The following is a 15,966-nucleotide window of genomic DNA, read 5'->3' as shown; positions in this document are numbered from 1 at the left end:
TCGGTTGAACCGGGAACCGGTGGTCCAGTCGGTTTAAATTTGAAGTTGGATCGGTTATGCAATCGACCCGTTTTAAATCGGATTGAACCGGTCAATTTTCCGGTTCAACCGATGAACCGGTGGGTCAAACCGGTTCAACCACTTTTTTTTTTTAATTTTTTTTTAAATTTTTTAAGGGACCATAAATCACAAAAATAATAATGAAAATTGAATCTCTTAATGAAAAAGCAAGGAGTCTTATTAAATATAACAATGATTACTTGTTCTAATATATTTGTTTGCAATATATACAACTTAAATAACTTTTATAGTATATTATTAATTTTAAATTATATATTTAATAATGCAATATCTATGTAAATATTACATATATTATTTTGTGATATTAATTGCAAGCAAATTATATATGTACATATTATTTATATTTTTAATTTGTATTAATATACCGTTTAACATATAATTTTTTTTATGTATTTTTTTACAAAATAAAAATAAAAATAATTTTAAATAAGATAGAAAAATTGAAATTTAAAATAAGATATGAATTTATTAAAATTTATAAGTATAAAATATATTTAATATAAATATTTTTTAATAAAAATCGAGTCATGCGGTTCAACTAGTGACCCACCGGTTCAATCTTTGACCTACTGACCCAGTACCTTAACTGGTTCGATGACCGGTCCGGTTTTTAAAACTATGAGTAGGATCGTTAACAGTCGATTATATAATATTAATTAAGTTTAATATAAAATTTTTACTATCAAAATTACTAATAAGTAAGTTTTACATGATGATGATTTTAGACTTTCAATGATGAGAAAGATTTGTTTTATTACATGCAGATTTACAAGCTATGTTTGAACAGAAAAACTAAAATAAGTTTTTTTTTTAAGATTACAAGACCTGAAATTCAATTTAAAATTTGAGGATGAATAATATAATTAAAAACAAAATTGAAGAACTGATGAATATTTAAGCCAATGCATTGTTATGGCTAATGGTAATTTGTTTAAGAGTGCTCTACTAATACATTCTCGAATAATTTAGTCTTACTAATTTGATTATAAAAATTTGAATGACTAAATCAAGTTATTTTTACAACAACAAAAAAATAATATAAAATAATTTTTTTAATATTCAAAAATCTAATTAATTATTGTAGGCAAGTCAATATTTTGTATTGATACTAGAAGAAAAAAAAAGACACTTTATATCTCTATCATTTTAAAATAATAAATAAAACAAAAGAAATTAATAGTTATTTGAAAAATGTAGCATCTCTCTCTTTAAAAAAAAAAATAAAAGAAAAGTGAAATAGAATAGTTATTTGAAAGGTATGAATAGTTTGTAGTCATTTGTAACATAAAAGTTACATTAAAAAAATAATTTATAAAGGAATAATTTTAAAAGTAAAATTAGAATTAAAATGTATATGAAAAAAAACATATTCTCAATAAATAAATATATATATATATATATATATATAAAGCAATAAGATCCTTATGTGAAAAAATTATGATTTTATTTTTGCGATTTGATTTTTATCTATATTAAAATAATATTTAATTAACAAAAATTATATTTCATGAGGTAGATCAACTTTTAGTTGTCAATTTTAACACATTATATAAATCATCTACGTGGACAAGAATAATGTGTTTATATATATATGTGTATGTGTGTGTGTAAAAATATATATAGAATAGAGATCAGTTTATTTTATTAGTAAATCTACTTATACTTATTTCATACAATAGCTTTTCACATAAAATTTCAACGATCCAATCGCTGAATTTAAAGTTCTTAATGTATAGATTAAATCTACAAATTTAAAAAAAAAGTATTTGATACTTCATTTCATTAATTCAAATTAATGTATAAAATAACGTTTATGATTATCTGTCAAATTGAATTAATGAAATGAAGTATCAAATAATTTTTAAATTTTTTAAAAAATTTACAGATTTGACTTATGCATTAAGAGTTTTAAATTCAATAGTTGGATCGTTGAAATTTGATGTAAAATATTGAACGAAATAAGTTTATATAGACTTACTATTGGAGTAAAAAGATTTTTCTTATATATATATAATAATAACAATGAAAGTCAATCAATTTTTTTCAAAAAAAATGGAAGAATAAAACTAGAACATGAGAGAATTTAACTTAACTATCACAATGAGTCGTGAAAATGATAAAAACTCTCTCTAGATGTTTATACCTGTTCCGGTATGCCTAAAAGTCTCACATCGCTTAGGCTAATGGTAATTTATAAATATCTTTTCTCCTTAACCCACCGAGGCGTCTTTTAAGGACAAAATTGTGACGGCCAAACGAGTACCAAAGCGGACAATACCTTGGATGTAGTGACCTTAACGATGACAGCGGACTTACGATAGGAACATTTGGCACTAGAAAGAGGGCCTAGGCCACTCTTGCCCCTTAACATCGACTGGGGGCTTGTTCCAGTATGCCTAAAAGTCTCAAATCGCTTAAGAGTCAAGATTAAGGGTAGTTTATAAACACCCTCCCTCCTTAACTCACCGAGGTGTCTTTTAAGGACAATACCATGACGGCCCAAAGAGTGCCAAAACGGATAATATCTCGAATGCGATGACCCTAATGATGACAGCGGACTTACGGTAGAAACAATACCTTTTATTTTAGGATTTAAAAATTGTCCCATTATTAATTACTAATTGAAACTAAAAATATCTTGTAATTTAAAAAAATGTCTTTTTTATTTTTTAATTTTTTAAATTTTACACCATCAACTTTCAATTTGACATTTTCTTATTCTTTTTTCACATACTTCACTTTTTCTCCATTTTAATTTTCACATGCATCTCATTGTCTTCCTTTAGGATTTAAAAATTGGTCCCGTTATTAATTACTAATTGAAACTAAAAATATCTTGTAATTTAAAAAAAATATATATTTTTTAATTTTTTAATTTTTAAAATTTTACATCATCAATTTTTAATTTTTAAAATTTTACATCATCAACTTTTAATTTGGCATTTTCTTATTATTTTTTCACATACCCCACTTTTTCTCCATTTTAATTTTCACATGCATCTCATTGTCTTCTTTTCACTCCTCACATATTTCAGTAGGTAGTTTTAATTCTTTCAATTTTTTCACTATTTTTCCCATTTCACCTTTTTTAACTATCACATGCATCCAGATTGTAAAATTGATGCATGACAACATTATAAGCATGTGCGACTATGGGTGTAAGTAGGTTAGGTTTTGATGAACCCGTTACTCGACCTAACCAAAATTTAGCGAGTTGGGTCAGGTTTGTGCAATTTTTTTAAAAATCCAACCCAACTCAATATTAAATATTTCAAAATAGATGCAAATCATTTGATATATTGTTGCAAATACAATGTTATCAACTTATAAAAGCGAACAATGATACAAATTAAATTCTAAAAAAATTATTAATTTATTATATTATTGTCAACTCAAAAAACCAATATTAATTAATACAAAATAAAAATTAAAATAAATATATTATATTTTTATAATACTATCAATCTAAAACACAAAACTCGTTACTAAATAAAAGTGATAATGAGTATTATCCTGAATAAATGATTATTCAAATATTATTATTATCATCGTCATCATCATTTATTATTATTATTATTATTATTATTATTATTATTATTATTATTATATATTACTGGGTCGGTCGGGTAACGAGTTGGAAACACAAAATCTGTTACTCGACTCATACAGTGTCAGGTTTTGGTCGGGTTGGATTGGGTCTAACTCAAACACTAAAAAATTTTAATATTTAAAAAATTACTTTTTGAAATAGTGAAGTCAGTGTTCCAAAAAGTATTTAATGAAATAAAAAAATTATTTAGAACATTAATTTAAATGTTGTATGTTGTATTTTTGTAGACATGGAGAAGTGGAGAAGTTCTCGAAAAAAAAATGTACATTTCACTTGACATCTTCAAATTGTTGAAAAAGTCACACATGTTTATAACGTTGTCGAACACTAATTTTACGTCTTGAGTTTGTGTGAAAATTAAAAGAGAGGAGGGGAAGAGTAATAGTGTGAGAACTGAAAGGGAATGAGGAAGAGAATAATGTAAAAACTAAAAGAAATAAATTTACATACCAAAATAAATGAGAAGTGAGAAAAGATAAGGAAATATAAGTGAAAATTGTAACGACCCGGCTGGTCACTACACACACCACTGTACACCGGAAACGCCAGACAGAAAGGACAAGTATATAAATATAGGGTCTAGAATATAAATATATACAAAGTCCCTATCCGACTAGAGTTAGAGTGTACAAAAACAAAATACATTATCAACGGCTACACCAAGTAGCTGAAAACAACAAAGCATCAACAGGGATCCAGCTCCGCCTGCCAGATGCAGACTCACCACTAGCCACCCGCCTGACCCTGCTCTGCTCCCATACATAATATGATCATCGCAGTCCAAACCACATGGAAACAACAAAGGGTAAGCTAGTGAAAAGAAATAACATACATATATATAAATATATGAATAGTAAACAGCTACCCCTATCAGCACAGCAAATCAACACATCAATCAACTTAACAAAATTCATTTAAAGTACCACATCATTTAGCCATAACAGCACACATCTCACATCTTCAGCATACAACTCATCGATCTTACAGCATAATCAGCAATAAGCACACAATGCGTCGTCACGCAAATCAACTCGGAGATCTCCTACAACAACTCAGCCATTATGGCCTACAGCAACTCAGCCATTATGGCCTACAGCAACTCAGTCCTTATGGCCTACAACAATTCATATCAACATTCAACACAACACAACGTTGGCAACTCAACATATCAACTTACAACACAACACAACTGTACAACTCAACATCAACTTTCAACACAACTCAATTGTACAACTCAACATCAACTTGTAACACAACTCAACTTTACAACTCAACATGTCAACTTGCAGCACAACACAAATATACAACTCAACATCAATCAACCAACATCATCCATTAGTCATCACATTATATTCGTCTACAACTCAACTAAGCATAAAACAACATTAACCAACATATAGAAATTTCTCAGCTCCGCGCCCGGCACACTCATGGTCGCGCCCAGCGCGGTACAACCAGAGAGCACCAGGGGCTAGCGCGCCCAGCAGGTATGCCTGCGCCTGGCGGGGCTCAGCCAGAGAGCCCAAGGCTCACACGTGCCCAGCGCATGCCAGGCAGAGACTCCAAGGAGTCTCGCGCGCCCGGAGTACCCATACCCGCGCCCAGCGCGGGGAAGGCAGAGACCTCCCCTTGGTCTCGTGCCCAGCGCAATTCAAATTGCGCCCAGCGCCCACAAGGTAGAGACTCCCAAGGAGTCTCACGCCTAGCGCGACAAGGGCCGCGCTCAGCGCAGCACATCAATATCAGCATATACAATACAACACACAACATATTCAACATATAATACGGCTTATCCATCTTGTTTACAACTCGTCTATCCTGTCAAATTACCCACCCAAACAACACCAATCAACCTAAGCACCTAAAACAACTTTGAACTTAACCAAATCACTAAATGGGAAATGACAACCTTCACAGAAAATAGCACATCATGAGTTATACTACTCCTACCATGCTCATCCTTATCTCATATGAAAGATAATCAAATTTCCTACAACTCTCATGAAGACACCAAGTCTTAATTCATTCATATACCTTGTTAAATATTCTAAAAACCGCAACAGCTATAGGTAAAGCTGGCAGCCTGACCCCTCTTCACTAAAACAGCCATATCTGGAGTTCTAAAACTCCTTTTTGAGTGATTCCAGTGCCATTGGAAAGCTAACATCCAAGGCTACAACTTTTATGAAGACTCTAAATTCAAATTCTGAAACACAAATTCGCGCCCGGCGCGTTAAGTGCGCGCCCGGCGAAATTCTCAGCCAGAGACATGCAATTTCTATTGCGCCCAGCGCTGTCCTCATCGCGCCCAGCGCGATTCACCCAGAAATTACCCATTTCAAGTCGAGCCCAGCACGAAGAACTGCGCCCGGCGCATATTCAAACGGGAACCCTTACCTACTACGAAAATTTCATCAAAACCTGCGAAAACCAACATAAATCCCACATGCAAACCATCCAAAGTATCACATTTTCATCAATCGTCAAGAAAAACCCCTCATTTTTAACATGCAACCATTAAATCAAGAAAACCCCAAATTTTCACCCAAACCCCGGAAAAACCCGAAAACAAATTTCTTCAATCTCAGCCCAAAATCAACGAATCATCAGTCCACAAATGAGTGTATGAACTCACTTTCAACAAATCATAGTCAAAACTAGCTTCCCTTACCTCGATGCAAGGATTCCGAGCTCCGGGAAGAAGGAACGGAGAAGGAGATGAAAAACGAGCTTGAACGGGAAAAAGGAGAAATGGAGGAGAAGAGAAGCTCCACGCCCACAGCTAGCTCCAAACACCACTAAACAGCACCTATGCTCACCCAAGAAGGAAAAATCAGCAAGTGAGTAGGAAGAGTTTGAAGAAGAAAGAGTGAATGAGAGAGTGGGAATGAAAGTGAGAGTTGAATGGGAGAGAAGAGAGTCACGGTTCTCACAAAAATCAAAAAAATAAAAATGATAAAGGAGGTGTCTAAAAAAGAATAAAAAAGTAAAATTAAACGTTACAGATATAAACATTAAAAAAATGTTTTTTAATTTTTTTAAATAACAAAAAGAGGTGCTGTTATATAAAAATAAATAAATAAATAAATAACGTATATATAATATCACTTTTTAAAGCCCAAAATATAAAACATAATGTAACAACTCCTTACTAAAAAGCCCAACATAATTCAACCAGCCATGACTAAAGCCCAACATAGTGTTGGACAAGTTTCGGCTTCTTCTTTAAATTTTCTGATTCTTTCCTTCAATTAACCCCAAATTCTTCTACTTAGTTTTAAGTTAGATTTTTCTTTGCATTATAGAAAATAAACGAAAAATAGTAAAATGAACTAGAAAAACAAAAATATTTAATTTCGTAAGGAAATGTTCCTAAAAATATGCATAAAAAGACAACAAATATATAACTAAAATGAGATGCATCAAATTCTCGCAAACTTAGAGTTTTGGTTGTCTTCAAATAGAAATATTAGTTCTAAAAGAAAAATATAGAAGTATTGGTCAAGATAAATAGATAGAATTTGCTTATTCGAAAAGTAACAAATTTATTTTTAAACTTGAAAAAATTAAAAGTTATTTTTCAAAGATAGATAAAATTTGTTTCTTAAAAAAAACAGAAACTACTTATTTTATTAAAAAAAATTAGAATAAGTTTAAACAAATAAGTCCACCAAAACAACTGTCTGAAGCGTAAAATAATTAAAATGAAATACACATGCAATTATGAACACATATAATTATGAACAAATTCAATTTAAGTTTTATAAAAAATAAAAATTAAAAACAAACTCTCAATTCATCATAAGAAAAATTCTTGCCGTTGACTTAAAGAAAAAAAAATTACTGCTTATTTTGAATGCATGCATATAAATCATAAGGACTTTCTTCATTTTTTTTTTCTTGCATTCCTTTTCTTTATCGCGACTTCTTTATTTTCTCTTTCTTTCATTTCATATATTTTTCTTTATGTATTTTTTTCCTTCCCTATTTTTCTGTGTTTCACTTATTTTAGAGGGATTTCTCAATTGCACATCGAAAGAAAATTCAACAATTACAACACTAAATGCACCCCATCAAGTATATAATTCAATTCGATCAATACAAGGTACCAACAAAAGTTTACTTTTATGTTAATAGCTAAAATATGTTTCAATATTAAAGCGAGGACAAAAATAGTAACATAAATATGAAAGGAAAAAATATATACTAGACTTGTTTTCTAGATCGATTGAACAAAAAAAACAGATGCATAAAATATTTCATACATTAATTTTTATAACAATCTACCTCGAATGTATGGACTTTCTAAATTGATGCTTAGAAATATTTGTAGTAAGAATGAATCTATATATATAATATTTTGATTTTTATACAAAGTTTATTTTTTAGTCTTTATAGTTAAAAAGTATTTTTATTTTAGTCCTTAAACATAATATTTATAGTTTTATAATCTCTATGACGATATAATCTTTATCTTTTAGTTTATGTAAAAGATAAGGATTAAAAAGAAAAAAAATAGTATATATATAAATTAAAATAAAATATTTTTAATTATATGAATTAAAATGTAAACTTATGAAATTATAAAGATAAAATATAATCAAACTATTTTTTTACATTAATTATAGAACAATCAATTTATAATGTCTTGTAAAAAATTAAAAAAAAGGGACTTTAAGATTACACATCAGTTGTCAAATAATTAAAATATATATATTTTTTGGATCAATTGCTCTCGAATCTATCTATAATTTTTTAAAATCAAATTGATGCATAATGTTTATTTCAACATAAAATAATTATTTTAGAGTCAAAAAATTAATTTTCCTTTTTTCTGTTTGTCCTTCAAAAAAATAAAAAAAAATTACTCATTTCACGAGTATTATGATATGTTTATCAGGATTTTTTTATATAAAAATAATGTGCGTGTTTTGGGTCGTTTTTTTATCCATATATTTTTGGGTGTTTATTTAATTAAAAATATTATAAAAATAACGTACATAAGTGTAACATTTATTTAATATAAAAATGATGAATTAATTTTTGAGTTAATCACCTATACACTGTCAATGTAAAATTTTTTTATACTGACAATCAATTATATATTTTAATAATGTCAAGTCAGTTGCTCATTTAATAAAATAAAAATAAAATAAAATAATTTAAAGAATATAATTGATTACTAGTATAAAAAACTTTACATAAACAGTATAAGAATGATTAACTCTTAATTTTTTACCTTTTTATTGATACGTCAATGTATCTAACGTTTACCATACACGCAATTCTCCTAACATCTGCAGACGCAATCTTACATATTGTAAGGACTAACGGGCACAATACATTCAATATAATATTATATATATATATATATGAGGAGGGTTAAAACGATACTGATGTAATTTTTACTAAGTGTTACACCGCTTAATAACTTTATATTAAATGTGAATTTTGAAAATCCAACCGTTAGATTGAAAGTTCATATATCTTAGATCATATATGTCAAATTTTGTTAAAATTGAACAACAACTTGAAGGTAATCAAAGTGTTCATATTTTAGTATATTTTGAAATGTATATATTACGTCAATTTTATTTTGTGAAAATGAAGTATCAAATCATCTTAGAATAATGTAAAATTTGATATATATGATTTAAAAGATATGAACTTTCAATCTAACGGTTGGATTTTCAAAATTCACATTTAATATAAAGTTATTGAGCGGTGTAACACTTAATTAAATTTACACCGGTGTCGTTTGAACCCTCCTATATATATATATATATAAAGAGAGAAAGAAGAGGAGAAATTTATTTACTTCAAGAGTAAATTTGTTTAAACTTATTTTACTCAACAATACATATTATACATCAAATTTTAATAATTCAACTATAAAAGTAAAAAGAAAAATTAATGTATAGATTAAGTTTATAATTTTTTTAAAAAAATTGAAAACTATTTGATACCCGTTTCTTTAATTTAAATTAATGGATAATCATAAATTGTTTTTTTAATTCAAATTATTCTTTATTTTGAATTAATGAAATAAAGTATCAAATCAATTTTAAAATTTTTAAAAATTTACAGACTTAATCTATGTATTAAGAACATAAATCCAATGATTAGATTTTTGAAATTTGACATGGAACATGAGTTATTGAGTGAATTGAGTTTAAGTAAGTGAATATCTTCTCTCTCTCACACAAACACACACACACACACACATATATATATATAGAGAGAGAGAGAGAAAAAATTCACTTACATCAAGAGTAAGTATTGTAGACTTATTTCACTCAATAACTCATGTTCTATATTAAATTTTAATAATTCAACCATTGAATAAAAAAAATTAATGCATAAATTAAGTTTACAATTTTAAAAAATAAAAATAAAAATTATTTGATATTTTATTTCATTAATTTAAATTGGTGGAGAATTATAAAAAAATTTGTACATTAATTTTAATTTATATAACGAAGTATTATATGATTTTCAACTTTTTAAAAATTTTGAAAATTTGATCTATGTATTTAAAACATTTAATTTAACGATTGGTTCGTTAAAATTTAATATAAAACACAAGTTATTGAGTAAAATAAATCTATCAAAATATATAACATGAGTTATGAATTTTAATCTATGCAAACATGTTGCCATTCAAGAAAAATGAAGCTTATTATTTTTGTAATAGTCAACAAGGTATGATTTTTATTTACTAAATAATAAAATATAGTAGTAAAAAAATTCATATATGACATTTTAAACACATTTATCTATTATTATCTAATTATCTAATCTTGAGATAATTATTAAATATTATACTGATAAAGCTAAAAAGTAATTTAAAGAAAATTCATAAAAACAAAAATAAATTATAAACAAGTCAAGTTTGAACACTCACTTTTGTTATTAACCAAGCTTAAACTACGAAAGTTTGACTTGAGTTAACTCATTTACATTTTTATGTTTATCTATATTATTAATAAATATGATTTTCTTTTTTTAATATACTTTTGTAGACCATTTTATTCATGTAACTTCTAAAACACTTTTTTTCTTTCTATTTTTTTTTGTGATTTTTTTAAATTTCTCACACCCTTTAATTAACCATCAACTTTTTTTAATCTTATTTCACTTCTATAATTACCTAAACGGCTCGAATTCTCTAATTATCAATGCTTCATTTATATTTAACTTTAATTATTATTATTATTAATTATATTTTATTTTTATTTTTAAAAAACAGAGGTACTAAATGCGGCTTTATACTAGTATTTTATAAACACATACTCAAATTCAATATTTGACTTTTTATTTCATGGACATGGAGCCCTTGGTCAATGCAAAATTACAAAAAAAATAATAATTATGAATTTAATAAAAATATCCTTATTCTTCCTAAGCTTATAAAAATATCCTTATTATATAGTACTAGTTCAAGGAGAGGTCAATTTTGAGAAGGGGTAAAATAATTGGGAAGAGATAAAATATATTGGGAAGAATTGAATCTACACACTTGCAATTTATATTTAATAACCCAATCAGTATAATTTCATGGATTTCCTTAAATTATTTAAATGCATCCATTTAAATATATTTCATTACATTGACATTTTGAAACGATTAAATATCTTAGATTGTAGTATAATTTTAGTAAAATATTAAAGTAACACTACAAGAGAATAAAAAATAAATAGTCATACATTTAACATAATGTAGATTACTAAACCATCTCATATAATATTTTTAATGAATCAGAAAATAATAAAAATAACTGTTACTTTTTTCAAAAGCTAAATCCGGTGAACGTAGGCTAGTAGTCTACTTTTTTTAATTTATTTTTTTTAATATAGTTTACATAGTATTAAGTCGATAACTTAAAACTAATTTATTTTTGTGTAACATAATTTCTATTAGTTAAACATTATTTTAAAACTAGAATAAATAATGAAAGTATTAAGAGATAGAAAAATAAATAGACATGTCAAAAAATAAGTTCTCATTCATCAATCTGCATTTAAATATGTAACATCTTGATAACAAATTATAAGTATATCAAAAAGATAATTATTTTTTAGTTACCAAATAGATTAAGAATTATTTACAAAATTTAAACTTATCCTATAACAAAAATAACATATTTTGTTATGGAAAATAGGATAATATATTCAAATTTATCATAATATTTTATTTTTAACACCTCTCTTGAAATAAGTGAGTGATTCAATCACACCAAGTTTGTCTCGCAACAATTTGAATCTCAAGTGAGTTAGTGCCTTGGTCAAGCAACCAACTATTTGATTAAAGCTCAAAGCATATGTATGTTGATTTGGTTTTTATAAAACTCAATCTTTAATAAAATGAACATCAACCTCTATATACTTTGTCCTAGCATGCATCATAGGATTGGAGGCTAGTGTTTTTGCACTCAAATTATCATACTAGAGGATTAGCTTCCTTGGCATGGGTAATTTTAGTTCTTGTACTAAGTATGTGAGTGCCTTATATTCAGATTTTGTACTTGATCATGAAACCACCTTTTGCTTTTCTTAATGACCATGCAATGAAGAATTCTCCGAGAAAGACATAGTGTCTTGCCATTGAATTTTTGCCACCTACACTTGTTGCACAATCCACATTAGAAAAACCTACCATATCGAGATCCATTGATGGTTTAATATGCAAACAATAGTTTGGGGTTCCACAAAGATACCGTAGAATCCTCTTGATGCCTTACTAGTGATTATTTGTTGGATAACTCATATACTAGCTCAATTTATTTACTGAATAGGCAATGTTTGGCCTGGTATTAATTAAATATTGTAGGACACCAATAACTTGTCTAAAAATAGTAGGATTCTTTATTAGTTCACTTTCATTGGTAAACGACCTCCCTATAACTATAGATGTTGGGCACGAGGAGGCTTGATCCATTTTGAATTTCTCGAGGACATCTACAATATATTTGATTTGTTTGAGACAAATTAGGTGTGATTGAATCACTCACTCGTTTCAAAAGCCCCTTAAAGCATGAGAAGAAGAGGATTTAAAAGGTAAAAAATGTGATTTTCCAAATTTATAAGCCTCATAAAAGTTAAACCAATCATCTTTTGGAACATTAACATTGCAACTTCTTAAGACTTTATCCAAAACTTTACTACTAGGGTGTCCAAACCTCTTGTGCTAATTCTCCTTTATTGATAAATAGATGTATGAGTCATCATTAGGTTGAGCATTGACATTAAAGAGTTGGTACATGCCATCTTTAACCTTCCCTTTTAGTAGAACCTTCCTTGTCATCTTGTCCTTCATAAAGCAATCACTTGCATCAAACTCAATTGTAATATTATTGTTAGTAGCAAACTTAGAAACACTTAGTAAATTTGTAGTGATCTTTGGCACATAAAAAATATCATTTAGGTTAAGAAATCCTTGACAGATGTTTAAAGTTGTAGTACCGGATGCATGTATTTTCAACCTCTCACCATTACCAATAACTAGAGAAGCCTTACCATTATGTTAAAAAATTTCCTAAAATTGATCATAATCATGTGTGACATGATTGCTAGCACCACTATCAAAATACTACTCTGGATCTTTAATTGAGTTTGGCGAGGCAATAAAGGCATTGTGATTTGGCGGTGTCTTTGTTCTTGCATTTGAAGATTGACTCATGTATGATTTATCAAATCTATTAAAAGCATCACACAATAGTGTGGCCAAATTGTCCACACACCTAACATGTTGGTTTGTCTCGAGACAATCTTCATTTTCCTCTTCCACTTCTGAAACTATTTCCTCTTCAGCCTCCACGAGTGTGAGATTGATTCCCTTGTTGATAAAATCTAGTTGCAACATATGTTAAAGGGCTAAGAGTCAAATTTGAAAAGGAACTTAATTGCTCAAGTTTATTTTTAAATGCTAGGAGTTGTGCTTGCAAATCAACCCAATTCAAATCATTTTTGTCAAATAATTGGACTACTATAGCATTATAGTCAAAGTCCAAGCCAACTAAAGTCTAAATGATCAGATCAATGCTAGAGATGGGACTTCTTGTGAGTTTGAGATCATTTGCTAGTGGCTTTATCTTTATGAGATACTCCTCTATCTTCATCGTGTTGAGCATTGAGCATCTTCCCAAAGCTCTTTAGATGTTTCACAGTGTTAAAGTTGGGTGATAATATCTTTTGCCATTGTGTTAAATAGTCATCCCAATATTTGTTAGTTAGTGGCCAACCATTCCTCATAAACAAGATTGATTTTCTTTGTTGATCCCTTTGAGATAAATTGCTCAGGATACTATGTGAATAACCAATTTTATCGGAACATATTATTTTCAAATAAAAAAAATTAAGGATGACAAGTCAATTACAAAAGATAAGGTTGTAATGCTTACTTGCGGAGAGAATATAATGGTTGGTTAGTGGTGTCTAAAAAATAGGAGATGGTGAAGAGGAGTTGGTCAAGAAGGGATAAGCTTGTTACCATTTGCTTCATTTTTTGCTATTAATAAAAAGACAAATACACTCTCAAAAGGGGAACTGATCGGCGAAAAAAAAAATCAAAGATAGAAAGAGAAGAGAAATACTTGGGAAATGCTAGAGATTAGGAGAACAATTTTGTACAACATTTTACAAAAGCAAACTAACAATTGTTGTGGTGTCAATTAGAAGCCAAAAGCTTACATCGTCCTTCGTTTGGATATCATGTTATTTACAAATTCAATAAATTATTTGTTTTACTAGTTTATACTCTTTTCCTTATCTAACTCTCTTTTATTTCTTTACTATTATGTTTCTTTCCCTTTTCATTTTAATCAACATGTATCAATGCATATTTTATATATATTGAACTTGCAATGTAATTCGCTCATTTTTCAGTGCAATTGATCTTTTTTCCCCCTCTTGTTTAGTGTAATCGGTGTCTAATACTTTGACCATTAAGTTCTAGAAAAATAAAAATAAAAAATGTTATACAAGTTATCCTTCTCTCTCTCTCTTTATGCGTTATTTAAATTAATGATATGATAGTCTACAATTTAATCATTTTTTTCTTTTGTATTATTTAGTTTTTTTTAATATATACTAGAGATATATGCTCAAGATAATAATATATGATTTGTGTTTGAGTAACTTTTTTTTATTAAATTTGCGTGATCATTCATAATTTTTAGGGTTTCAAAAACATATATTTTAATTCATACAATGATTGGTGATATTAATTGAGTAGCAATTCTACTATTAATATTACTTAAATCATAAGAATTTATAGAATAGTCATTTGTTTATATTTTTGTACAAGGATTTTCTTTTAATAAAAATGCATAAAAAAGTGAAAGTTGTTATTTTTTGATAAAATATTAAAAATTTAAAATACATCAATTGATAACAATAATTGAATACCAATTTTTTATTTAATGTTATTGTGAAGGTTTATTAATTAAATAAAAAAAATCCTTTTTCTTCATTTATTAAAAAATAAAGGATAAAAAAATATTTCTTAGTAATGAAATAAACATTCGTAAAGTTAAGTATTTTGTTCAATCTATAAAATTATTGCTTTTTTACATGTAATTGGTTTCTGAACCCAACTCTAATTTAAAAAAGATCATTTTCTAATTTTTTTTAATATTTTCTCTCTTAAAATAAAATATTAGTGAGGATTTCTTTAAAAATATTTATGTATCATTCCGTCGTAATTTTGATTGTGACACACTCCGTTGTCATGATTTTTTTAGTGTGAATTAGTGGTGGAATTCATGGTTGATTGGACCGAGCTAAATGCTTTAAGAGCTTCTGATATCAAAATAGAAAAATAAAGAGATGTGAGTAGTAGATAATTTATCATTTATTAATCAGTATTAAATAAATATGCAACATCTTAATAACAAATTACAGGTATATCGAAAAAGGTAATTATGTTTCAGTTACAAACAGATTAAAAATTATGTAGAAAATGAAAAGTTATCCAATAATAAAAGCTCACAGGTTTGTTAGAATTATATTTTGTAGTGGATTTTGAATCTGTAAAACTAAAAATGTGTTAATAGATAAATAAAGTGTTGATAGGCATGTTAATTGGCGTGATCTGGTGGAGTCCACAGCACATGGTGGGCGCGACTTGGATTTCCTGTGTTTTCACGTTTTTATGTTTGATAGGAGTAGTTGATACTTGATACGAGATACATAGTCGTCGCTCGCTGGCATTCATTGGCTGCCACGTAGCTCCAGTCAAATACTTCATTCCAATCCCAGCATTTCATTTGCGCGTTT

The sequence above is a fragment of the Cajanus cajan genome, chromosome 4 (assembly GCF_000230855.2).
Source record: "Cajanus cajan strain Asha chromosome 4, NIPB_CcT2T_4, whole genome shotgun sequence".
NCBI lineage: Eukaryota > Viridiplantae > Streptophyta > Magnoliopsida > Fabales > Fabaceae > Cajanus > Cajanus cajan.
Note: the sequence above shows the minus strand (reverse complement) of the source record.